Source organism: Diceros bicornis, unplaced genomic scaffold (genome assembly GCF_020826845.1).
Source record: "Diceros bicornis minor isolate mBicDic1 unplaced genomic scaffold, mDicBic1.mat.cur scaffold_751_ctg1, whole genome shotgun sequence".
NCBI classification, from domain to species: domain Eukaryota; kingdom Metazoa; phylum Chordata; class Mammalia; order Perissodactyla; family Rhinocerotidae; genus Diceros; species Diceros bicornis.
Window position 1 is genome coordinate 23,182 of NW_026691627.1, and position 22,311 is coordinate 45,492.

The 22,311-nt window shown below is 68.7% G+C and overlaps 11 non-coding genes across 11 annotated transcripts; all 11 read left to right on the forward strand.

Annotated features, from left to right (window-relative positions):
* Positions 1–873: 873 nt before the first annotated feature.
* Positions 874–992, forward strand: LOC131403635 (5S ribosomal RNA). The gene has a single exon (XR_009219428.1). It is a non-coding gene; the product is annotated as a 5S ribosomal RNA (ribosomal RNA).
* Positions 993–2,967: 1,975 nt separating this feature from the next.
* Positions 2,968–3,086, forward strand: LOC131403636 (5S ribosomal RNA). The gene has a single exon (XR_009219429.1). It is a non-coding gene; the product is annotated as a 5S ribosomal RNA (ribosomal RNA).
* Positions 3,087–5,049: 1,963 nt separating this feature from the next.
* On the forward strand, positions 5,050–5,168 carry LOC131403653 (5S ribosomal RNA). Its single transcript, XR_009219445.1, has one exon. It is a non-coding gene; the product is annotated as a 5S ribosomal RNA (ribosomal RNA).
* A 1,966-nt stretch (positions 5,169–7,134) lies between these two features.
* On the forward strand, positions 7,135–7,253 carry LOC131403637 (5S ribosomal RNA). Its single transcript, XR_009219430.1, has one exon. It is a non-coding gene; the product is annotated as a 5S ribosomal RNA (ribosomal RNA).
* A 1,976-nt stretch (positions 7,254–9,229) lies between these two features.
* On the forward strand, positions 9,230–9,348 carry LOC131403638 (5S ribosomal RNA). Its single transcript, XR_009219431.1, has one exon. It is a non-coding gene; the product is annotated as a 5S ribosomal RNA (ribosomal RNA).
* Positions 9,349–11,301: 1,953 nt separating this feature from the next.
* On the forward strand, positions 11,302–11,420 carry LOC131403639 (5S ribosomal RNA). The gene has a single exon (XR_009219432.1). It is a non-coding gene; the product is annotated as a 5S ribosomal RNA (ribosomal RNA).
* Positions 11,421–13,383: 1,963 nt separating this feature from the next.
* Positions 13,384–13,502, forward strand: LOC131403641 (5S ribosomal RNA). Its single transcript, XR_009219434.1, has one exon. It is a non-coding gene; the product is annotated as a 5S ribosomal RNA (ribosomal RNA).
* Positions 13,503–15,476: 1,974 nt separating this feature from the next.
* On the forward strand, positions 15,477–15,595 carry LOC131403642 (5S ribosomal RNA). The gene has a single exon (XR_009219435.1). It is a non-coding gene; the product is annotated as a 5S ribosomal RNA (ribosomal RNA).
* Positions 15,596–17,556: 1,961 nt separating this feature from the next.
* LOC131403644 (5S ribosomal RNA) lies at positions 17,557–17,675 on the forward strand. The gene has a single exon (XR_009219436.1). It is a non-coding gene; the product is annotated as a 5S ribosomal RNA (ribosomal RNA).
* A 1,966-nt stretch (positions 17,676–19,641) lies between these two features.
* Positions 19,642–19,760, forward strand: LOC131403645 (5S ribosomal RNA). The gene has a single exon (XR_009219437.1). It is a non-coding gene; the product is annotated as a 5S ribosomal RNA (ribosomal RNA).
* A 1,959-nt stretch (positions 19,761–21,719) lies between these two features.
* Positions 21,720–21,843, forward strand: LOC131403656 (5S ribosomal RNA). Its single transcript, XR_009219448.1, has one exon. It is a non-coding gene; the product is annotated as a 5S ribosomal RNA (ribosomal RNA).
* Positions 21,844–22,311: the final 468 nt, after the last annotated feature.

Here is a 22,311-nt window from a genome sequence, read left to right on the forward strand (position 1 = left end):
GCCCAGCTCAAGCACGACCACCCTGCCGTGGGCAAGCTGCCTCTTCTGCAGAGGCTCTCTGTGTCTGTGTGTCTGTGCCGGTGGGGGTCTGTCTAGGTCGGTGTCTTGGATCCTCTCAGTGGCTCTGTCTCTCCGCTCCCTCGCGCAGGAGCTCTCCTGCGTGCCCACGGGGGGGACGAGCGTGGGCGGGGTCTCAGTCTCGGTGGGGGGCGTGGGGGTAACGGTGCCCCGCCCCCCGCCCCGACGCGAACCGAGGGAGGGCGGCGGGGTTCCGCCGATGCCCTCTGGTCGCCAGGGTGGCTCGGGGTGGTTTGGGGCCCCTCGGGGCCTGCCCGGAGCAGCGGCGGCCAGGCCCCGGGCTGGGAGGCTCCTCGGGCCGGAGGGGGCTCAGAGGAGCGCGGGCCGGGGGGCCCTGACGCCGCGACGCCTCCCGCCGCAGGGCCCGGAGCAGCCCGATCTCCTGCGACCTCGGGAGCGAGCCGAGCGGGCGCGAGCCTGGAGACTCCCGGGATGGGGCGGGAGAGCGCCTAGACTGGCGCCCCGCCCCCCGCCCGCGGGGTGCCAGAGGCCTCTCAGGCCCTGGGCGGGCGGCAGGGCAGCGCACCGCAGGGTTTGGCTGGCCAGGCGGCGGCGGCGGCGGCGGCGGCGGCGGCAGGTGGAGCGCGGCGGGCCGGCGGCAGCGGGCGGGGCGGGGGGGGCGGGGCGCCGGCGGCTTGTGAGCCTCACAGGGCTCTGGGGGCGCGCGTCACAGAGCTCTGGGGGCGCGCGTCACAGGGCTCTGGGCGCGCGCCTGACAGGGGCCTGGGGGCCCGCGTCACAGGGGCCGGGGCGGCCCGGCGCGCCTTCTTAGGGGCGCCCGGCGGCGGCCCCGACGTCTACGGCCATACCACCCTGAACGCGCCCGATCTCGTCTGATCTCGGAAGCTAAGCAGGGTCGGGCCTGGTTAGTACTTGGATGGGAGACCGCCTGGGAATACCGGGTGCTGTAGGCTTTTTGCCTCCCGCCGTCTCCCTCTCCTTTTGCCACCGCCCCCAGCGCGGCTCCCTCGGCACACCGGCCGCCCCTCCGGCCTCCGCGCCCGCCCCCACACCCACCGCTGCCCAGCTGCTGCCCGTGTGCGCGACAGCCGCCCAGGCGCGGGCAGGCTGTCGAAGCCCAGCCCTTCAACCTCGCGGCCCCCCCCCACCGGGACCCCGGGCCCACTGGGGCCCGGCGTGACCCCGACTCCGCGCTCGTGGGCTCCCTGTGTCCTCGGCCTCTTCCCAGCCGCTAGGGGCCCGACAGACCCGAGCAGTTCACTCGGCCGCCCCAACCAGTTGGTAGCGTCATCGCGGTCGCGTCGGAGAGAATGGATTCCGTTCCCCCGTAGGGGGAGGGGGGCGCCAACGGATCAGAAAGCTACAAGCAGCAAATACTTCTTCCGGAGCTGAGGCACCACAGGAACCTGGTGAAGGTTTTCAGAAGACCGTCTGCAAAAGGACAGGGGAAAATGGGTTAGGGGAGCATTTCAGGCAGTTCATCCAAAACGCCACGGCTTCTGGATTTTCTGATGTTTGTGGTGTGTCTCAATCAAGTTAGTGCGTTGTTCTCACTTGTGATCTCACTCAAAATAAACGTTCGTTTCCGCCCCTGTGTCTCGACGTGTCACTTTTCATTTATTTATCTTTGTTTGTTTGTTTTTCTCAAAGAAGTCCCCTTCCCCAGTTTGATAACTTTCCGGCCCCACGTGACCGGCATCCTTTTTCTTTTTCTTCCTGGCCCTGCCTTTACTTGAAATATTGACGTTTGGCTCCTGGTGGATATCTCGCAGTCACTTTGGTTTCTAAAACATCGAAGGAAAATACCGTGAATCTGGCTGGCTGAGATGTTCCGTGTCCCCTCGCTCAGGCGCCTCGCTCTCTTCCCCCTGGTCCTGGCCCTGTCTGTCAGAGGTAGTGGAAGAGTCCCCTGAGACAACATTGCCCGAGCGGCACCGGACTCCTGAGACCGAGGCTGCGCGTCCTAGGGCCCCAGGAGTGATTGCCTGCCCCAGGGCCACTGCCTCCTTGCCTGAGGCCCAGCTCAAGCACGACCACCCTGCCGTGGGCAAGCTGCCTCTTCTGCAGAGGCTCTCTGTGTCTGTGTGTCTGTGCCGGTGGGGGTCTGTCTAGGTCGGTGTCTTGGATCCTCTCAGTGGCTCTGTCTCTCCGCTCCCTCGCGCAGGAGCTCTCCTGCGTCCCCACGGGGGGGACGAGCGTGGGCGGGGTCTCAGTCTCGGTGGGGGGCGTGGGGGTAACGGTGCCCCGCCCCCCGCCCCGACGCGAACCGAGGGAGGGCGGCGGGGTTCCGCCGATGCCCTCTGGTCGCCAGGGTGGCTCGGGGTGGTTTGGGGCCCCTCGGGGCCGGCCCGGAGCAGCGGCGGCCAGGCCCCGGGCTGGGAGGCTCCTCGGGCCGGAGGGGGCTCAGAGGAGCGCGGGCCGGGGGGCCCTGACGCCGCGACGCCTCCCGCCGCACGGCCCGGAGCAGCCCGATCTCCTGCGACCTCGGGAGCGAGCCGAGCGGGCGCGAGCCTGGAGACTCCCGGGATGGGGCGGGAGAGCGCCTAGACTGGCGCCCCGCCCCCCGCCCGCGGGGTGCCAGAGGCCTCTCAGGCCCTGGGCGGGCGGCAGGGCAGCGCACCGCAGGGTTTGGCTGGCCAGGCGGCGGCGGCGGCGGCGGCGGCGGCGGCGGCGGCGGCGGCGGCGGCGGCGGCGGCAGGTGGAGCGCGGCGGGCCGGCGGCAGCGGGCGGGGCGGGGGGGGGGGGGGGGGGGGCGGGGCGCCGGCGGCTTGTGAGCCTCACAGGGCTCTGGGGGCGCGCGTCACAGAGCTCTGGGGGCGCGCGTCACAGGGCTCTGGGCGCGCGCCTGACAGGGGCCTGGGGGCCCGCGTCACAGGGGCCGGGGCGGCCCGGCGCGCCTTCTTAGGGGCGCCCGGCGGCGGCCCCGACGTCTACGGCCATACCACCCTGAACGCGCCCGATCTCGTCTGATCTCGGAAGCTAAGCAGGGTCGGGCCTGGTTAGTACTTGGATGGGAGACCGCCTGGGAATACCGGGTGCTGTAGGCTTTTTGCCTCCCGCCGTCTCCCTCTCCTTTTGCCACCGCCCCCAGCGCGGCTCCCTCGGCACACCGGCCGCCCCTCCGGCCTCCGCGCCCGCCCCCACACCCACCGCTGCCCAGCTGCTGCCCGTGTGCGCGACAGCCGCCCAGGCGCGGGCAGGCTGTCGAAGCCCAGCCCTTCAACCTCGCGGCCCCCCCCACCGGGACCCCGGGCCCACTGGGGCCCGGCGTGACCCCGACTCCGCGCTCGTGGGCTCCCTGTGTCCTCGGCCTCTTCCCAGCCGCTAGGGGCCCGACAGACCCGAGCAGTTCACTCGGCCGCCGCAACCAGTTGGTAGCGTCATCGCGGTCGCGTCGGAGAGAATGGATTCCGTTCCCCCGTAGGGGGAGGGGGGGGCCAACGGATCAGAAAGCTACAAGCAGCAAATACTTCTTCCGGAGCTGAGGCACCACAGGAACCTGGTGAAGGTTTTCAGAAGACCGTCTGCAAAAGGACAGGGGAAAATGGGTTAGGGGAGCATTTCAGGCAGTTCATCCAAAACGCCACGGCTTCTGGATTTTCTGATGTTTGTGGTGTGTCTCAATCAAGTTAGTGCGTTGTTCTCACTTGTGATCTCACTCAAAATAAACGTTCGTTTCCGCCCCTGTGTCTCGACGTGTCACTTTTCATTTATTTATCTTTGTTTGTTTGTTTTTCTCAAAGAAGTCCCCTTCCCCAGTTTGATAACTTTCCGGCCCCACGTGACCGGCATCCTTTTTCTTTTTCTTCCTGGCCCTGCCTTTACTTGAAATATTGACGTTTGGCTCCTGGTGGATATCTCGCAGTCACTTTGGTTTCTAAAACATCGAAGGAAAATACCGTGAATCTGGCTGGCTGAGATGTTCCGTGTCCCCTCGCTCAGGCGCCTCGCTCTCTTCCCCCTGGTCCTGGCCCTGTCTGTCAGAGGTAGTGGAAGAGTCCCCTGAGACAACATTGCCCGAGCGGCACCGGACTCCTGAGACCGAGGCTGCGCGTCCTAGGGCCCCAGGAGTGATTGCCTGCCCCAGGGCCACTGCCTCCTTGCCTGAGGCCCAGCTCAAGCACGACCACCCTGCCGTGGGCAAGCTGCCTCTTCTGCAGAGGCTCTCTGTGTCTGTGTGTCTGTGCCGGTGGGGGTCTGTCTAGGTCGGTGTCTTGGATCCTCTCAGTGGCTCTGTCTCTCTGCTCCCTCGCGCAGGAGCTCTCCTGCGTCCCCACGGGGGGGACGAGCGTGGGCGGGGTCTCAGTCTCGGTGGGGGGCGTGGGGGTAACGGTGCCCCGCCCCCCGCCCCGACGCGAACCGAGGGAGGGCGGCGGGGTTCCGCCGATGCCCTCTGGTCGCCAGGGTGGCTCGGGGTGGTTTGGGGCCCCTCGGGGCCGGCCCGGAGCAGCGGCGGCCAGGCCCCGGGCTGGGAGGCTCCTCGGGCCGGAGGGGGCTCAGAGGAGCGCGGGCCGGGGGGCCCTGACGCCGCGACGCCTCCCGCCGCACGGCCCGGAGCAGCCCGATCTCCTGCGACCTCGGGAGCGAGCCGAGCGGGCGCGAGCCTGGAGACTCCCGGGATGGGGCGGGGAGAGCGCCTAGACTGGCGCCCCGCCCCCCGCCCGCGGGGTGCCAGAGGCCTCTCAGGCCCTGGGCGGGCGGCAGGGCAGCGCACCGCAGGGTTTGGCTGGCCAGGCGGCGGCGGCGGCGGCGGCGGCGGCAGCGGCGGCGGCGGCGGCGGCGGCGGCGGCAGGTGGAGCGCGGCGGGCCGGCGGCAGCGGGCGGGGCGGGGGGGGCGGGGCGCCGGCGGCTTGTGAGCCTCACAGGGCTCTGGGGGCGCGCGTCACAGAGCTCTGGGGGCGCGCGTCACAGGGCTCTGGGCGCGCGCCTGACAGGGGCCTGGGGGCCCGCGTCACAGGGGCCGGGGCGGCCCGGCGCGCCTTCTTAGGGGCGCCCGGCGGCGGCCCCGACGTCTACGGCCATATCACCCTGAACGCGCCCGATCTCGTCTGATCTCGGAAGCTAAGCAGGGTCGGGCCTGGTTAGTACTTGGATGGGAGACCGCCTGGGAATACCGGGTGCTGTAGGCTTTTTGCCTCCCGCCGTCTCCCTCTCCTTTTGCCACCGCCCCCAGCGCGGCTCCCTCGGCACACCGGCCGCCCCTCCGGCCTCCGCGCCCGCCCCCACCCCCACCGCTGCCCAGCTGCTGCCCGTGTGCGCGACAGCCGCCCAGGCGCGGGCAGGCTGTCGAAGCCCAGCCCTTCAACCTCGCGGCCCCCCCCACCGGGACCCCGGGCCCACTGGGGCCCGGCGTGACCCCGACTCCGCGCTCGTGGGCTCCCTGTGTCCTCGGCCTCTTCCCAGCCGCTAGGGGCCCGACAGACCCGAGCAGTTCACTCGGCCGCCCCAACCAGTTGGTAGCGTCATCGCGGTCGCGTCGGAGAGAATGGATTCCGTTCCCCCGTAGGGGGAGGGGGGGGCCAACGGATCAGAAAGCTACAAGCAGCAAATACTTCTTCCGGAGCTGAGGCACCACAGGAACCTGGTGAAGGTTTTCAGAAGACCGTCTGCAAAAGGACAGGGGAAAATGGGTTAGGGGAGCATTTCAGGCAGTTCATCCAAAACGCCACGGCTTCTGGATTTTCTGATGTTTGTGGTGTGTCTCAATCAAGTTAGTGCGTTGTTCTCACTTGTGATCTCACTCAAAATAAACGTTCGTTTCCGCACCTGTGTCTCGACGTGTCACTTTTCATTTATTTATCTTTGTTTGTTTGTTTTTCTCAAAGAAGTCCCCTTCCCCAGTTTGATAACTTTCCGGCCCCACGTGACCGGCATCCTTTTTCTTTTTCTTCCTGGCCCTGCCTTTACTTGAAATATTGACGTTTGGCTCCTGGTGGATATCTCGCAGTCACTTTGGTTTCTAAAACATCGAAGGAAAATACCGTGAATCTGGCTGGCTGAGATGTTCCGTGTCCCCTCGCTCAGGCGCCTCGCTCTCTTCCCCCTGGTCCTGGCCCTGTCTGTCAGAGGTAGTGGAAGAGTCCCCTGAGACAACATTGCCCGAGCGGCACCGGACTCCTGAGACCGAGGCTGCGCGTCCTAGGGCCCCAGGAGTGATTGCCTGCCCCAGGGCCACTGCCTCCTTGCCTGAGGCCCAGCTCAAGCACGACCACCCTGCCGTGGGCAAGCTGCCTCTTCTGCAGAGGCTCTCTGTGTCTGTGTGTCTGTGCCGGTGGGGGTCTGTCTAGGTCGGTGTCTTGGATCCTCTCAGTGGCTCTGTCTCTCCGCTCCCTCGCGCAGGAGCTCTCCTGCGTCCCCACGGGGGGGACGAGCGTGGGCGGGGTCTCAGTCTCGGTGGGGGGCGTGGGGGTAACGGTGCCCCGCCCCCCGCCCCGACGCGAACCGAGGGAGGGCGGCGGGGTTCCGCCGATGCCCTCTGGTCGCCAGGGTGGCTCGGGGTGGTTTGGGGCCCCTCGGGGCCGGCCCGGAGCAGCGGCGGCCAGGCCCCGGGCTGGGAGGCTCCTCGGGCCGGAGGGGGCTCAGAGGAGCGCGGGCCGGGGGGCCCTGACGCCGCGACGCCTCCCGCCGCAGGGCCCGGAGCAGCCCGATCTCCTGCGACCTCGGGAGCGAGCCGAGCGGAGCGCGAGCCTGGAGACTCCCGGGATGGGGCGGGAGAGCGCCTAGACTGGCGCCCCGCCCCCCGCCCGCGGGGTGCCAGAGGCCTCTCAGGCCCTGGGCGGGCGGCAGGGCAGCGCACCGCAGGGTTTGGCTGGCCAGGCGGCGGCGGCGGCGGCGGCGGCGGCGGCGGCGGCGGCGGCGGCGGCGGCGGCAGGTGGAGCGCGGCGGGCCGGCGGCAGCGGGCGGGGCGGGGGGGGGGGGGGCGGGGCGCCGGCGGCTTGTGAGCCTCACAGGGCTCTGGGGGCGCGCGTCACAGAGCTCTGGGGGCGCGCGTCACAGGGCTCTGGGCGCGCGCCTGACAGGGGCCTGGGGGCCCGCGTCACAGGGGCCGGGGCGGCCCGGCGCGCCTTCTTAGGGGCGCCCGGCGGCGGCCCCGACGTCTACGGCCATACCACCCTGAACGCGCCCGATCTCGTCTGATCTCGGAAGCTAAGCAGGGTCGGGCCTGGTTAGTACTTGGATGGGAGACCGCCTGGGAATACCGGGTGCTGTAGGCTTTTTGCCTCCCGCCGTCTCCCTCTCCTTTTGCCACCGCCCCCAGCGCGGCTCCCTCGGCACACCGGCCGCCCCTCCGGCCTCCGCGCCCGCCCCCACCCCCACCGCTGCCCAGCTGCTGCCCGTGTGCGCGACAGCCGCCCAGGCGCGGGCAGGCTGTCGAAGCCCAGCCCTTCAACCTCGCGGCCCCCCCCACCGGGACCCAGGGCCCACTGGGGCCCGGCGTGACCCCGACTCCGCGCTCGTGGGCTCCCTGTGTCCTCGGCCTCTTCCCAGCCGCTAGGGGCCCGACAGACCCGAGCAGTTCACTCGGCCGCCCCAACCAGTTGGTAGCGTCATCGCGGTCTCGTGGGAGAGAATGGATTCCGTTCCCCCGTGGGGGGGGGGGGTGGAGCCCAACGGATCAGAAAGCTACAAGCAGCAAATACTTCTTCCGGAGCTGAGGCACCACAGGAACCTGGTGAAGGTTTTCAGAAGACCGTCTGCAAAAGGACAGGGGAAAATGGGTTAGGGGAGCATTTCAGGCAGTTCATCCAAAACGCCACGGCTTCTGGATTTTCTGATGTTTGTGGTGTGTCTCAATCAAGTTAGTGCGTTGTTCTCACTTGTGATCTCACTCAAAATAAACGTTCGTTTCCGCACCTGTGTCTCGACGTGTCACTTTTCATTTATTTATCTTTGTTTGTTTGTTTTTCTCAAAGAAGTCCCCTTCCCCAGTTTGATAACTTTCCGGCCCCACGTGACCGGCATCCTTTTTCTTTTTCTTCCTGGCCCTGCCTTTACTTGAAATATTGACGTTTGGCTCCTGGTGGATATCTCGCAGTCACTTTGGTTTCTAAAACATCGAAGGAAAATACCGTGAATCTGGCTGGCTGAGATGTTCCGTGTCCCCTCGCTCAGGCGCCTCGCTCTCTTCCCCCTGGTCCTGGCCCTGTCTGTCAGAGGTAGTGGAAGAGTCCCCTGAGACAACATTGCCCGAGCGGCACCGGACTCCTGAGACCGAGGCTGCGCGTCCTAGGGCCCCAGGAGTGATTGCCTGCCCCAGGGCCACTGCCTCCTTGCCTGAGGCCCAGCTCAAGCACGACCACCCTGCCGTGGGCAAGCTGCCTCTTCTGCAGAGGCTCTCTGTGTCTGTGTGTCTGTGCCGGTGGGGGTCTGTCTAGGTCGGTGTCTTGGATCCTCTCAGTGGCTCTGTCTCTCTGCTCCCTCGCGCAGGAGCTCTCCTGCGTCCCCACGGGGGGGACGAGCGTGGGCGGGGTCTCAGTCTCGGTGGGGGGCGTGGGGGTAACGGTGCCCCGCCCCCCGCCCCGACGCGAACCGAGGGAGGGCGGCGGGGTTCCGCCGATGCCCTCTGGTCGCCAGGGTGGCTCGGGGTGGTTTGGGGCCCCTCGGGGCCGGCCCGGAGCAGCGGCGGCCAGGCCCCGGGCTGGGAGGCTCCTCGGGCCGGAGGGGGCTCAGAGGAGCGCGGGCCGGGGGGGCCCTGACGCCGCGACGCCTCCCGCCGCACGGCCCGGAGCAGCCCGATCTCCTGCGACCTCGGGAGCGAGCCGAGCGGGGCGCGAGCCTGGAGACTCCCGGGATGGGGCGGGAGAGCGCCTAGACTGGCGCCCCGCCCCCCGCCCGCGGGGTGCCAGAGGCCTCTCAGGCCCTGGGCGGGCGGCAGGGCAGCGCACCGCAGGGTTTGGCTGGCCAGGCGGCGGCGGCGGCGGCGGCGGCGGCAGCGGCGGCGGCGGCGGCGGCGGCGGCGGCAGGTGGAGCGCGGCGGGCCGGCGGCAGCGGGCGGGGCGGGGGGGGGGGGGGGGGCGGGGCGCCGGCGGCTTGTGAGCCTCACAGGGCTCTGGGGGCGCGCGTCACAGAGCTCTGGGGGCGCGCGTCACAGGGCTCTGGGCGCGCGCCTGACAGGGGCCTGGGGGCCCGCGTCACAGGGGCCGGGGCGGCCCGGCGCGCCTTCTTAGGGGCGCCCGGCGGCGGCCCCGACGTCTACGGCCATACCACCCTGAACGCGCCCGATCTCGTCTGATCTCGGAAGCTAAGCAGGGTCGGGCCTGGTTAGTACTTGGATGGGAGACCGCCTGGGAATACCGGGTGCTGTAGGCTTTTTGCCTCCCGCCGTCTCCCTCTCCTTTTGCCACCGCCCCCAGCGCGGCTCCCTCGGCACACCGGCCGCCCCTCCGGCCTCCGCGCCCGCCCCCACCCCCACCGCTGCCCAGCTGCTGCCCGTGTGCGCGACAGCCGCCCAGGCGCGGGCAGGCTGTCGAAGCCCAGCCCTTCAACCTCGCGGCCCCCCCCACCGGGACCCCGGGCCCACTGGGGCCCGGCGTGACCCCGACTCCGCGCTCGTGGGCTCCCTGTGTCCTCGGCCTCTTCCCAGCCGCTAGGGGCCCGACAGACCCGAGCAGTTCACTCGGCCGCCCCAACCAGTTGGTAGCGTCATCGCGGTCGCGTCGGAGAGAATGGATTCCGTTCCCCCGTAGGGGGAGGGGGGGGCCAACGGATCAGAAAGCTACAAGCAGCAAATACTTCTTCCGGAGCTGAGGCACCACAGGAACCTGGTGAAGGTTTTCAGAAGACCGTCTGCAAAAGGACAGGGGAAAATGGGTTAGGGGAGCATTTCAGGCAGTTCATCCAAAACGCCACGGCTTCTGGATTTTCTGATGTTTGTGGTGTGTCTCAATCAAGTTAGTGCGTTGTTCTCACTTGTGATCTCACTCAAAATAAACTTTCGTTTCCGCCCCTGTGTCTCGACGTGTCACTTTTCATTTATTTAACTTTGTTTGCTTGTTTTTCTCAAAGAAGTCCCCTTCCCCAGTTTGATAACTTTCCGGCCCCACGTGACCGGCATCCTTTTTCTTTTTCTTCCTGGCCCTGCCTTTACTTGAAATATTGACGTTTGGCTCCTGGTGGATATCTCGCAGTCACTTTGGTTTCTAAAACATCGAAGGAAAATACCGTGAATCTGGCTGGCTGAGATGTTCCGTGTCCCCTCGCTCAGGCGCCTCGCTCTCTTCCCCCTGGTCCTGGCCCTGTCTGTCAGAGGTAGTGGAAGAGTCCCCTGAGACAACATTGCCCGAGCGGCACCGGACTCCTGAGACCGAGGCTGCGCGTCCTAGGGCCCCAGGAGTGATTGCCTGCCCCAGGGCCACTGCCTCCTTGCCTGAGGCCCAGCTCAAGCACGACCACCCTGCCGTGGGCAAGCTGCCTCTTCTGCAGAGGCTCTCTGTGTCTGTGTGTCTGTGCCGGTGGGGGTCTGTCTAGGTCGGTGTCTTGGATCCTCTCAGTGGCTCTGTTTCTCCGCTCCCTCGCACAGGAGCTCTCCTGCGTCCCCACGGGGGGGGGACGAGCGTGGGCGGGGTCTCAGTCTCGGTGGGGGGCGTGGGGGTAACGGTGCCCCGCCCCCCACCCCGACGCGAACCGAGGGAGGGCGGCGGGGTTCCGCCGATGCCCTCTGGTCGCCAGGGTGGCTCGGGGTGGTTTGGGGCCCCTCGGGGCCGGCCCGGAGCAGCGGCGGCCAGGCCCCGGGCTGGGAGGCTCCTCGGGCCGGAGCGGGCTCAGAGGAGCGCGGGCCGGGGGGCCCTGACGCCGCGATGCCTCCCGCCGCAGGGCCCGGAGCAGCCCGATCTCCTGCGACCTCGGGAGCGAGCCGAGCGGGCGCGAGCCTGGAGACTCCCGGGATGGGGCGGGAGAGCGCCTAGACTGGCGCCCCGCCCCCCGCCCGCGGGGTGCCAGAGGCCTCTCAGGCCCTGGGCGGGCGGCAGGGCAGCGCACCGCAGGGTTTGGCTGGCCAGGCGGCGGCGGCGGCCGCGGCGGCGGCGGCGGCGGCGGCGGCGGCAGGTGGAGCGCGGCGGGCCGGCGGCAGCGGGCGGGGCGGGGGGGGGCGGGGCGCCGGCGGCTTGTGAGCCTCACAGGGCTCTGGGGGCGCGCGTCACAGAGCTCTGGGGGCGCGCGTCACAGGGCTCTGGGCGCGCGCCTGACAGGGGCCTGGGGGCCCGCGTCACAGGGGCCGGGGCGGCCCGGCGCGCCTTCTTAGGGGCGCCCGGCGGCGGCCCCGACGTCTACGGCCATACCACCCTGAACGCGCCCGATCTCGTCTGATCTCGGAAGCTAAGCAGGGTCGGGCCTGGTTAGTACTTGGATGGGAGACCGCCTGGGAATACCGGGTGCTGTAGGCTTTTTGCCTCCCGCCGTCTCCCTCTCCTTTTGCCACCGCCCCCAGCGCGGCTCCCTCGGCACACCGGCCGCCCCTCCGGCCTCCGCGCCCGCCCCCACCCCCACCGCTGCCCAGCTGCTGCCCGTGTGCGCGACAGCCGCCCAGGCGCGGGCAGGCTGTCGAAGCCCAGCCCTTCAACCTCGCGGCCCCCCCCACCGGGACCCCGGGCCCACTGGGGCCCGGCGTGACCCCGACTCCGCGCTCGTGGGCTCCCTGTGTCCTCGGCCTCTTCCCAGCCGCTAGGGGCCCGACAGACCCGAGCAGTTCACTCGGCCGCCCCAACCAGTTGGTAGCGTCATCGCGGTCTCGTGGGAGAGAATGGATTCCGTTCCCCCGTAGGGGGAGGGGGGGGCCAACGGATCAGAAAGCTACAAGCAGCAAATACTTCTTCCGGAGCTGAGGCACCACAGGAACCTGGTGAAGGTTTTCAGAAGACCGTCTGCAAAAGGACAGGGGAAAATGGGTTAGGGGAGCATTTCAGGCAGTTCATCCAAAACGCCACGGCTTCTGGATTTTCTGATGTTTGTGGTGTGTCTCAATCAAGTTAGTGCGTTGTTCTCACTTGTGATCTCACTCAAAATAAACGTTCGTTTCCGCCCCTGTGTCTCGACGTGTCACTTTTCATTTATTTATCTTTGTTTGTTTGTTTTTCTCAAAGAAGTCCCCTTCCCCAGTTTGATAACTTTCCGGCCCCACGTGACCGGCATCCTTTTTCTTTTTCTTCCTGGCCCTGCCTTTACTTGAAATATTGACGTTTGGCTCCTGGTGGATATCTCGCAGTCACTTTGGTTTCTAAAACATCGAAGGAAAATACCGTGAATCTGGCTGGCTGAGATGTTCCGTGTCCCCTCGCTCAGGCGCCTCGCTCTCTTCCCCCTGGTCCTGGCCCTGTCTGTCAGAGGTAGTGGAAGAGTCCCCTGAGACAACATTGCCCGAGCGGCACCGGACTCCTGAGACCGAGGCTGCGCGTCCTAGGGCCCCAGGAGTGATTGCCTGCCCCAGGGCCACTGCCTCCTTGCCTGAGGCCCAGCTCAAGCACGACCACCCTGCCGTGGGCAAGCTGCCTCTTCTGCAGAGGCTCTCTGTGTCTGTGTGTCTGTGCCGGTGGGGGTCTGTCTAGGTCGGTGTCTTGGATCCTCTCAGTGGCTCTGTCTCTCCGCTCCCTCGCACAGGAGCTCTCCTGCGTCCCCACGGGGGGGACGAGCGTGGGCGGGGTCTCAGTCTCGGTGGGGGGCGTGGGGGTAACGGTGCCCCGCCCCCCCGCCCCGACGCGAACCGAGGGAGGGCGGCGGGGTTCCGCCGATGCCCTCTGGTCGCCAGGGTGGCTCGGGGTGGTTTGGGGCCCCTCGGGGCCGGCCCGGAGCAGCGGCGGCCAGGCCCCGGGCTGGGAGGCTCCTCGGGCCGGAGGGGGCTCAGAGGAGCGCGGGCCGGGGGGCCCTGACGCCGCGACGCCTCCCGCCGCAGGGCCCGGAGCAGCCCGATCTCCTGCGACCTCGGGAGCGAGCCGAGCGGGCGCGAGCCTGGAGACTCCCGGGATGGGGCGGGGAGAGCGCCTAGACTGGCGCCCCGCCCCCCGCCCGCGGGGTGCCAGAGGCCTCTCAGGCCCTGGGCGGGCGGCAGGGCAGCGCACCGCAGGGTTTGGCTGGCCAGGCGGCGGCGGCGGCGGCGGCGGCGGCGGCGGCGGCGGCGGCGGCGGCGGCGGCGGCAGGTGGAGCGCGGCGGGCCGGCGGCAGCGGGCGGGGCGGGGGGGGGGCGGGGCGCCGGCGGCTTGTGAGCCTCACAGGGCTCTGGGGGCGCGCGTCACAGAGCTCTGGGGGCGCGCGTCACAGGGCTCTGGGCGCGCGCCTGACAGGGGCCTGGGGGCCCGCGTCACAGGGGCCGGGGCGGCCCGGCGCGCCTTCTTAGGGGCGCCCGGCGGCCCCGACGTCTACGGCCATACCACCCTGAACGCGCCCGATCTCGTCTGATCTCGGAAGCTAAGCAGGGTCGGGCCTGGTTAGTACTTGGATGGGAGACCGCCTGGGAATACCGGGTGCTGTAGGCTTTTTGCCTCCCGCCGTCTCCCTCTCCTTTTGCCACCGCCCCCAGCGCGGCTCCCTCGGCACACCGGCCGCCCCTCCGGCCTCCGCGCCCGCCCCCACCCCCACCGCTGCCCAGCTGCTGCCCGTGTGCGCGACAGCCGCCCAGGCGCGGGCAGGCTGTCGAAGCCCAGCCCTTCAACCTCGCGGCCCCCCCCACCGGGACCCAGGGCCCACTGGGGCCCGGCGTGACCCCGACTCCGCGCTCGTGGGCTCCCTGTGTCCTCGGCCTCTTCCCAGCCGCTAGGGGCCCGACAGACCCGAGCAGTTCACTCGGCCGCCCCAACCAGTTGGTAGCGTCATCGCGGTCTCGTGGGAGAGAATGGATTCCGTTCCCCCGTGGGGGGGGGGGGTGGAGCCCAACGGATCAGAAAGCTACAAGCAGCAAATACTTCTTCCGGAGCTGAGGCACCACAGGAACCTGGTGAAGGTTTTCAGAAGACCGTCTGCAAAAGGACAGGGGAAAATGGGTTAGGGGAGCATTTCAGGCAGTTCATCCAAAACGCCACGGCTTCTGGATTTTCTGATGTTTGTGGTGTGTCTCAATCAAGTTAGTGCGTTGTTCTCACTTGTGATCTCACTCAAAATAAACGTTCGTTTCCGCACCTGTGTCTCGACGTGTCACTTTTCATTTATTTATCTTTGTTTGTTTGTTTTTCTCAAAGAAGTCCCCTTCCCCAGTTTGATAACTTTCCGGCCCCACGTGACCGGCATCCTTTTTCTTTTTCTTCCTGGCCCTGCCTTTACTTGAAATATTGACGTTTGGCTCCTGGTGGATATCTCGCAGTCACTTTGGTTTCTAAAACATCGAAGGAAAATACCGTGAATCTGGCTGGCTGAGATGTTCCGTGTCCCCTCGCTCAGGCGCCTCGCTCTCTTCCCCCTGGTCCTGGCCCTGTCTGTCAGAGGTAGTGGAAGAGTCCCCTGAGACAACATTGCCCGAGCGGCACCGGACTCCTGAGACCGAGGCTGCGCGTCCTAGGGCCCCAGGAGTGATTGCCTGCCCCAGGGCCACTGCCTCCTTGCCTGAGGCCCAGCTCAAGCACGACCACCCTGCCGTGGGCAAGCTGCCTCTTCTGCAGAGGCTCTCTGTGTCTGTGTGTCTGTGCCGGTGGGGGTCTGTCTAGGTCGGTGTCTTGGATCCTCTCAGTGGCTCTGTCTCTCCGCTCCCTCGCGCAGGAGCTCTCCTGCGTCCCCACGGGGGGGACGAGCGTGGGCGGGGTCTCAGTCTCGGTGGGGGGCGTGGGGGTAACGGTGCCCCGCCCCCCGCCCCGACGCGAACCGAGGGAGGGCGGCGGGGTTCCGCCGATGCCCTCTGGTCGCCAGGGTGGCTCGGGGTGGTTTGGGGCCCCTCGGGGCCGGCCCGGAGCAGCGGCGGCCAGGCCCCGGGCTGGGAGGCTCCTCGGGCCGGAGGGGGCTCAGAGGAGCGCGGGCCGGGGGGCCCTGACGCCGCGACGCCTCCCGCCGCAGGGCCCGGAGCAGCCCGATCTCCTGCGACCTCGGGAGCGAGCCGAGCGGGCGCGAGCCTGGAGACTCCCGGGATGGGGCGGGAGAGCGCCTAGACTGGCGCCCCGCCCCCCGCCCGCGGGGTGCCAGAGGCCTCTCAGGCCCTGGGCGGGCGGCAGGGCAGCGCACCGCAGGGTTTGGCTGGCCAGGCGGCGGCGGCGGCGGCGGCGGCGGCGGCGGCGGCGGCGGCGGCGGCGGCGGCGGCAGGTGGAGCGCGGCGGGCCGGCGGCAGCGGGCGGGGCGGGGGGGGGGGGGGGGGCGGGGCGCCGGCGGCTTGTGAGCCTCACAGGGCTCTGGGGGCGCGCGTCACAGAGCTCTGGGGGCGCGCGTCACAGGGCTCTGGGCGCGCGCCTGACAGGGGCCTGGGGGCCCGCGTCACAGGGGCCGGGGCGGCCCGGCGCGCCTTCTTAGGGGCGCCCGGCGGCGGCCCCGACGTCTACGGCCATACCACCCTGAACGCGCCCGATCTCGTCTGATCTCGGAAGCTAAGCAGGGTCGGGCCTGGTTAGTACTTGGATGGGAGACCGCCTGGGAATACCGGGTGCTGTAGGCTTTTTGCCTCCCGCCGTCTCCCTCTCCTTTTGCCACCGCCCCCAGCGCGGCTCCCTCGGCACACCGGCCGCCCCTCCGGCCTCCGCGCCCGCCCCCACCCCCACCGCTGCCCAGCTGCTGCCCGTGTGCGCGACAGCCGCCCAGGCGCGGGCAGGCTGTCGAAGCCCAGCCCTTCAACCTCGCGGCCCCCCCCACCGGGACCCCGGGCCCACTGGGGCCCGGCGTGACCCCGACTCCGCGCTCGTGGGCTCCCTGTGTCCTCGGCCTCTTCCCAGCCGCTAGGGGCCCGACAGACCCGAGCAGTTCACTCGGCCGCCCCAACCAGTTGGTAGCGTCATCGCGGTCTCGTGGGAGAGAATGGATTCCGTTCCCCCGTAGGGGGAGGGGGGGGCCAACGGATCAGAAAGCTACAAGCAGCAAATACTTCTTCCGGAGCTGAGGCACCACAGGAACCTGGTGAAGGTTTTCAGAAGACCGTCTGCAAAAGGACAGGGGAAAATGGGTTAGGGGAGCATTTCAGGCAGTTCATCCAAAACGCCACGGCTTCTGGATTTTCTGATGTTTGTGGTGTGTCTCAATCAAGTTAGTGCGTTGTTCTCACTTGTGATCTCACTCAAAATAAACGTTCGTTTCCGCACCTGTGTCTCGACGTGTCACTTTTCATTTATTTATCTTTGTTTGTTTGTTTTTCTCAAAGAAGTCCCCTTCCCCAGTTTGATAACTTTCCGGCCCCACGTGACCGGCATCCTTTTTCTTTTTCTTCCTGGCCCTGCCTTTACTTGAAATATTGACGTTTGGCTCCTGGTGGATATCTCGCAGTCACTTTGGTTTCTAAAACATCGAAGGAAAATACCGTGAATCTGGCTGGCTGAGATGTTCCGTGTCCCCTCGCTCAGGCGCCTCGCTCTCTTCCCCCTGGTCCTGGCCCTGTCTGTCAGAGGTAGTGGAAGAGTCCCCTGAGACAACATTGCCCGAGCGGCACCGGACTCCTGAGACCGAGGCTGCGCGTCCTAGGGCCCCAGGAGTGATTGCCTGCCCCAGGGCCACTGCCTCCTTGCCTGAGGCCCAGCTCAAGCACGACCACCCTGCCGTGGGCAAGCTGCCTCTTCTGCAGAGGCTCTCTGTGTCTGTGTGTCTGTGCCGGTGGGGGTCTGTCTAGGTCGGTGTCTTGGATCCTCTCAGTGGCTCTGTCTCTCCGCTCCCTCGCACAGGAGCTCTCCTGCGTCCCCACGGGGGGGACGAGCGTGGGCGGGGTCTCAGTCTCGGTGGGGGGCGTGGGGGTAACGGTGCCCCGCCCCCCGCCCCGACGCGAACCGAGGGAGGGCGGCGGGGTTCCGCCGATGCCCTCTGGTCGCCAGGGTGGCTCGGGGTGGTTTGGGGCCCCTCGGGGCCGGCCCGGAGCAGCGGCGGCCAGGCCCCGGGCTGGGAGGCTCCTCGGGCCGGAGGGGGCTCAGAGGAGCGCGGGCCGGGGGGCCCTGACGCCGCGACGCCTCCCGCCGCAGGGCCCGGAGCAGCCCGATCTCCTGCGACCTCGGAGCGAGCCGAGCGGGGCGCGAGCCTGGAGACTCCCGGGATGGGGCGGGAGAGCGCCTAGACTGGCGCCCCGCCCCCCGCCCGCGGGGTGCCAGAGGCCTCTCAGGCCCTGGGCGGGCGGCAGGGCAGCGCACCGCAGGGTTTGGCTGGCCAGGCGGCGGCGGCGGCGGCGGCGGCGGCGGCGGCGGCGGCGGCGGCGGCGGCGGCAGGTGGAGCGCGGCGGGCCGGCGGCAGCGGGCGGGGCGGGGGGGGGGCGGGGCGCCGGCGGCTTGTGAGCCTCACAGGGCTCTGGGGGCGCGCGTCACAGAGCTCTGGGGGCGCGCGTCACAGGGCTCTGGGCGCGCGCCTGACAGGGGCCTGGGGGCCCGCGTCACAGGGGCCGGGGCGGCCCGGCGCGCCTTCTTAGGGGCGCCCGGCGGCGGCCCCGACGTCTACGGCCATACCACCCTGAACGCGCCCGATCTCGTCTGATCTCGGAAGCTAAGCAGGGTCGGGCCTGGTTAGTACTTGGATGGGAGACCGCCTGGGAATACCGGGTGCTGTAGGCTTTTTGCCTCCCGCCGTCTCCCTCTCCTTTTGCCACCGCCCCCAGCGCGGCTCCCTCGGCACACCGGCCGCCCCTCCGGCCTCCGCGCCCGCCCCCACCCCCACCGCTGCCCAGCTGCTGCCCATGTGCGCGACAGCCGCCCAGGCGCGGGCAGGCTGTCGAAGCCCAGCCCTTCAACCTCGCGGCCCCCCCCACCGGGACCCAGGGCCCACTGGGGCCCGGCGTGACCCCGACTCCGCGCTCGTGGGCTCCCTGTGTCCTCGGCCTCTTCCCAGCCGCTAGGGGCCCGACAGACCCGAGCAGTTCACTCGGCCGCCCCAACCAGTTGGTAGCGTCATCGCGGTCTCGTGGGAGAGAATGGATTCCGTTCCCCCGTGGGGGGGGGGGGTGGAGCCCAACGGATCAGAAAGCTACAAGCAGCAAATACTTCTTCCGGAGCTGAGGCACCACAGGAACCTGGTGAAGGTTTTCAGAAGACCGTCTGCAAAAGGACAGGGGAAAATGGGTTAGGGGAGCATTTCAGGCAGTTCATCCAAAACGCCACGGCTTCTGGATTTTCTGATGTTTGTGGTGTGTCTCAATCAAGTTAGTGCGTTGTTCTCACTTGTGATCTCACTCAAAATAAACGTTCGTTTCCGCACCTGTGTCTCGACGTGTCACTTTTCATTTATTTATCTTTGTTTGTTTGTTTTTCTCAAAGAAGTCCCCTTCCCCAGTTTGATAACTTTCCGGCCCCACGTGACCGGCATCCTTTTTCTTTTTCTTCCTGGCCCTGCCTTTACTTGAAATATTGACGTTTGGCTCCTGGTGGATATCTCGCAGTCACTTTGGTTTCTAAAACATCGAAGGAAAATACCGTGAATCTGGCTGGCTGAGATGTTCCGTGTCCCCTCGCTCAGGCGCCTCGCTCTCTTCCCCCTGGTCCTGGCCCTGTCTGTCAGAGGTAGTGGAAGAGTCCCCTGAGACAACATTGCCCGAGCGGCACCGGACTCCTGAGACCGAGGCTGCGCGTCCTAGGGCCCCAGGAGTGATTGCCTGCCCCAGGGCCACTGCCTCCTTGCCTGAGGCCCAGCTCAAGCACGACCACCCTGCCGTGGGCAAGCTGCCTCTTCTGCAGAGGCTCTCTGTGTCTGTGTGTCTGTGCCGGTGGGGGTCTGTCTAGGTCGGTGTCTTGGATCCTCTCAGTGGCTCTGTCTCTCCGCTCCCTCGCGCAGGAGCTCTCCTGCGTCCCCACGGGGGGGACGAGCGTGGGCGGGGTCTCAGTCTCGGTGGGGGGCGTGGGGGTAACGGTGCCCCGCCCCCCGCCCCGACGCGAACCGAGGGAGGGCGGCGGGGGTTCCGCCGATGCCCTCTGGTCGCCAGGGTGGCTCGGGGTGGTTTGGGGCCCCTCGGGGCCGGCCCGGAGCAGCGGCGGCCAGGCCCCGGGCTGGGAGGCTCCTCGGGCCGGAGGGGGCTCAGAGGAGCGCGGGCCGGGGGGCCCTGACGCCGCGACGCCTCCCGCCGCAGGGCCCGGAGCAGCCCGATCTCCTGCGACCTCGGGAGCGAGCCGAGCGGGCGCGAGCCTGGAGACTCCCGGGATGGGGCGGGAGAGCGCCTAGACTGGCGCCCCGCCCCCCGCCCGCGGGGTGCCAGAGGCCTCTCAGGCCCTGGGCGGGCGGCAGGGCAGCGCACCGCAGGGTTTGGCTGGCCAGGCGGCGGCGGCGGCGGCGGCGGCGGCGGCGGCGGCGGCGGCGGCGGCGGCAGGTGGAGCGCGGCGGGCCGGCGGCAGCGGGCGGGGCGGGGGGGGGGGGGGCGGGGCGCCGGCGGCTTGTGAGCCTCACAGGGCTCTGGGGGCGCGCGTCACAGGGCTCTGGGGGCGCGCGTCACAGGGCTCTGGGCGCGCGCCTGACAGGGGCCTGGGGGCCCGCGTCACAGGGGCCGGGGCGGCCCGGCGCGCCTTCTTAGGGGCGCCCGGCGGCGGCCCCGACGTCTACGGCCATACCACCCTGAACGCGCCCGATCTCGTCTGATCTCGGAAGCTAAGCAGGGTCGGGCCTGGTTAGTACTTGGATGGGAGACCGCCTGGGAATACCGGGTGCTGTAGGCTTTTTGCCTCCCGCCGTCTCCCTCTCCTTTTGCCACCGCCCCCAGCGCGGCTCCCTCGGCACACCGGCCGCCCCTCCGGCCTCCGCGCCCGCCCCCACCCCCACCGCTGCCCAGCTGCTGCCCGTGTGCGCGACAGCCGCCCAGGCGCGGGCAGGCTGTCGAAGCCCAGCCCTTCAACCTCGCGGCCCCCCCCACCGGGACCCCGGGCCCACTGGGGCCCGGCGTGACCCCGACTCCGCGCTCGTGGGCTCCCTGTGTCCTCGGCCTCTTCCCAGCCGCTAGGGGCCCGACAGACCCGAGCAGTTCACTCGGCCGCCCCAACCAGTTGGTAGCGTCATCGCGGTCGCGTCGGAGAGAATGGATTCCGTTCCCCCGTAGGGGGAGGGGGGGGCCAACGGATCAGAAAGCTACAAGCAGCAAATACTTCTTCCGGAGCTGAGGCACCACAGGAACCTGGTGAAGGTTTTCAGAAGACCGTCTGCAAAAGGACAGGGGAAAATGGGTTAGGGGAGCATTTCAGGCAGTTCATCCAAAACGCCACGGCTTCTGGATTTTCTGATGTTTGTGGTGTGTCTCAATCAAGTTAGTGCGTTGTTCTCACTTGTGATCTCACTCAAAATAAACGTTCGTTTCCGCCCCTGTGTCTCGACGTGTCACTTTTCATTTATTTATCTTTGTTTGTTTTTCTCAAAGAAGTCCCCTTCCCCAGTTTGATAACTTTCCGGCCCCACGTGACCGGCATCCTTTTTCTTTTTCTTCCTGGCCCTGCCTTTACTTGAAATATTGACGTTTGGCTCCTGGTGGATATCTCGCAGTCACTTTGGTTTCTAAAACATCGAAGGAAAATACCGTGAATCTGGCTGGCTGAGATGTTCCGTGTCCCCTCGCTCAGGCGCCTCGCTCTCTTCCCCCTGGTCCTGGCCCTGTCTGTCAGAGGTAGTGGAAGAGTCCCCTGAGACAACATTGCCCGAGCGGCACCGGACTCCTGAGACCGAGGCTGCGCGTCCTAGGGCCCCAGGAGTGATTGCCTGCCCCAGGGCCACTGCCTCCTTGCCTGAGGCCCAGCTCAAGCACGACCACCCTGCCGTGGGCAAGCTGCCTCTTCTGCAGAGGCTCTCTGTGTCTGTGTGTCTGTGCCGCTGGGGGTCTGTCTAGGTCGGTGTCTTGGATCCTCTCAGTGGCTCTGTCTCTCCGCTCCCTCGCGCAGGAGCTCTCCTGCGTCCCCACGGGGGGGACGAGCGTGGGCGGGGTCTCAGTCTCGGTGGGGGGCGTGGGGGTAACGGTGCCCCGCCCCCCGCCCCGACGCGAACCGAGGGAGGGCGGCGGGGTTCCGCCGATGCCCTCTGGTCGCCAGGGTGGCTCGGGGTGGTTTGGGGCCCCTCGGGGCCGGCCCGGAGCAGCGGCGGCCAGGCCCCGGGCTGGGAGGCTCCTCGGGCCGGAGGGGGCTCAGAGGAGCGCGGGCCGGGGGGCCCTGACGCCGCGACGCCTCCCGCCGCACGGCCCGGAGCAGCCCGATCTCCTGCGACCTCGGGAGCGAGCCGAGCGGGCGCGAGCCTGGAGACTCCCGGGATGGGGCGGGAGAGCGCCTAGACTGGCGCCCCGCCCCCCGCCCGCGGGGTGCCAGAGGCCTCTCAGGCCCTGGGCGGGCGGCAGGGCAGCGCACCGCAGGGTTTGGCTGGCCAGGCGGCGGCGGCGGCGGCGGCGGCGGCGGCGGCGGCGGCGGCGGCGGCGGCAGGTGGAGCGCGGCGGGCCGGCGGCAGCGGGCGGGGCGGGGGGGGGGGGGGGCGGGGCGCCGGCGGCTTGTGAGCCTCACAGGGCTCTGGGGGCGCGCGTCACAGGGCTCTGGGGGCGCGCGTCACAGGGCTCTGGGCGCGCGCCTGACAGGGGCCTGGGGGCCCGCGTCACAGGGGCCGGGGCGGCCCGGCGCGCCTTCTTAGGGGCGCCCGGCGGCGGCCCCGACGTCTACGGCCATACCACCCTGAACGCGCCCGATCTCGTCTGATCTCGGAAGCTAAGCTAAGCAGGGTCGGGCCTGGTTAGTACTTGGATGGGAGACCGCCTGGGAATACCGGGTGCTGTAGGCTTTTTGCCTCCCGCCGTCTCCCTCTCCTTTTGCCACCGCCCCCAGCGCGGCTCCCTCGGCACACCGGCCGCCCCTCCGGCCTCCGCGCCCGCCCCCACCCCCACCGCTGCCCAGCTGCTGCCCGTGTGCGCGACAGCCGCCCAGGCGCGGGCAGGCTGTCGAAGCCCAGCCCTTCAACCTCGCGGCCCCCCCCCACCGGGACCCCGGGCCCACTGGGGCCCGGCGTGACCCCGACTCCGCGCTCGTGGGCTCCCTGTGTCCTCGGCCTCTTCCCAGCCGCTAGGGGCCCGACAGACCCGAGCAGTTCACTCGGCCGCCCCAACCAGTTGGTAGCGTCATCGCGGTCGCGTCGGAGAGAATGGATTCCGTTCCCCCGTAGGGGGAGGGGGGGGCCAACGGATCAGAAAGCTACAAGCAGCAAATACTTCTTCCGGAGCTGAGGCACCACAGGAACCTGGTGAAGGTTTTC